Here is a 1,556-nt window from a genome sequence, read left to right as displayed (position 1 = left end):
AGAATACTGGAGTGGGTTGTCATGCTCTCCTCCACAGGATCTTCCCAACCCACCCAGGGAATGAACCCATGCTTCTGGTCTCCTGCTCTGGCAGGCAGATTCTTTACCACTGAACCATCATGGAAGCTCCATGTAGCACCGGGAAATGGTACATGTAGAGACAAAAAAAGAAAAAAGGAAAGAAGACGAAAGCTCTTACTCTGTCTCTATACTATCCTAGCATATGAAGCAACTCCATCTTAAAACACTGACATGATTGGTTTAATTTCTTTGAGTGACCTGACCACTCATACTGTAGAAGTCATAGGCCCACATATCAAACATTTAAGAGAAATGATCTATGGAAAATTAAAATACATTTTCAAGATGACCTAGTTTTAGTTCAATCATGAGTCATATTATTTGTCTGTTTCAATGCAGGGTTTAAAATCTATACTTTCAAAAAAGCAACAGTGTCCCAATCATATTCCTTTAACTACAAAAACTTGTTAATTTACATCTTTCCTTTTACTTTTTCTCTCTAGCTTTCAATATATGGATACATTTCATTTGTAATTTCAGTTTCAATTTAATAATAAAAGGGAGACTATGTACATTAGACATTAAAAATGTTCATCTCATGCACAAATCCCTGGGTTTGAAAAGCATTTAGATAAAATCTCTTTATTCATCTCTGCTCTATGACATCCTAAAGAAAAATAAATACATTGCAAGTCAACTTTTGTACATGGTGAATTTTTAATTTAAGAAAAAAATTATAGGTGACTTACTCCAATTTCAAAATAATTTAAAAACATAGGAATTGACAACAGCCTTGAAATACCATGCTAAACCTGCTGAAACTGTAATATGTAGAAACATGCATTGGAAAAAGAAAACAAACATGAAATTATTTGAATTGACCTAATGTTTGAAAGTTAAACTAGGAACCTCTTTGCTTTTTATTACTCACCCTTATGTCTTTCTTTAAATATGTATTATTCTTCAATAAATCTATGACATTTTTATTGCTTGTTTGATGGTCAGCATAAAAGCTGAAACTATGAGTTTACTCTTACTTTCTGTACATTTACTAAGAAAATTTCCTTATGATATTGTTGCTTAGCTGCCATTTTCAAAACCTGAAAAGCAAGCACATAAATCAAGCCATAGTCATGGCTGAAATAAATCACAAGAATTTTCAATGAATATAATATTTTTCATATGACTTCTTCTGGCAAGTTAGAAGCCATCACAAAAAAGTCAGATTGAGTTTCACTGAAATATTTCAAGATAAATACATTATCTGCTTCTTCAAAATTTATACCTGCCTATGTCATCACCAGGTTTTAGAATCTAGGGGAGATTAATGAGATTCCGGTTTCCTGCTTTATATGTACCACACTAAAAGAGATCATCAACCCATGTAAAAGCTACCTAAACCTTGGGAGTGGTCAAGAAGCAGTCCAGTTGCCTCTGAGCCAGATTAATTTTCTCTAGTCATTGCTAATGAAAAAACGAACAGCAACAACAACAAAAGAGGTGTGGAAAAAAGAGTACTCGAGGCCCAAACTGTG

The sequence above is a fragment of the Oryx dammah genome, unplaced genomic scaffold, assembly GCF_014754425.2.
Source record: "Oryx dammah isolate SB20612 unplaced genomic scaffold, SCBI_Odam_1.1 HiC_scaffold_1, whole genome shotgun sequence".
NCBI classification, from domain to species: domain Eukaryota; kingdom Metazoa; phylum Chordata; class Mammalia; order Artiodactyla; family Bovidae; genus Oryx; species Oryx dammah.
The sequence above is the reverse complement of the archived record's forward strand: the minus strand, read 5'-3'. Positions refer to the sequence as shown.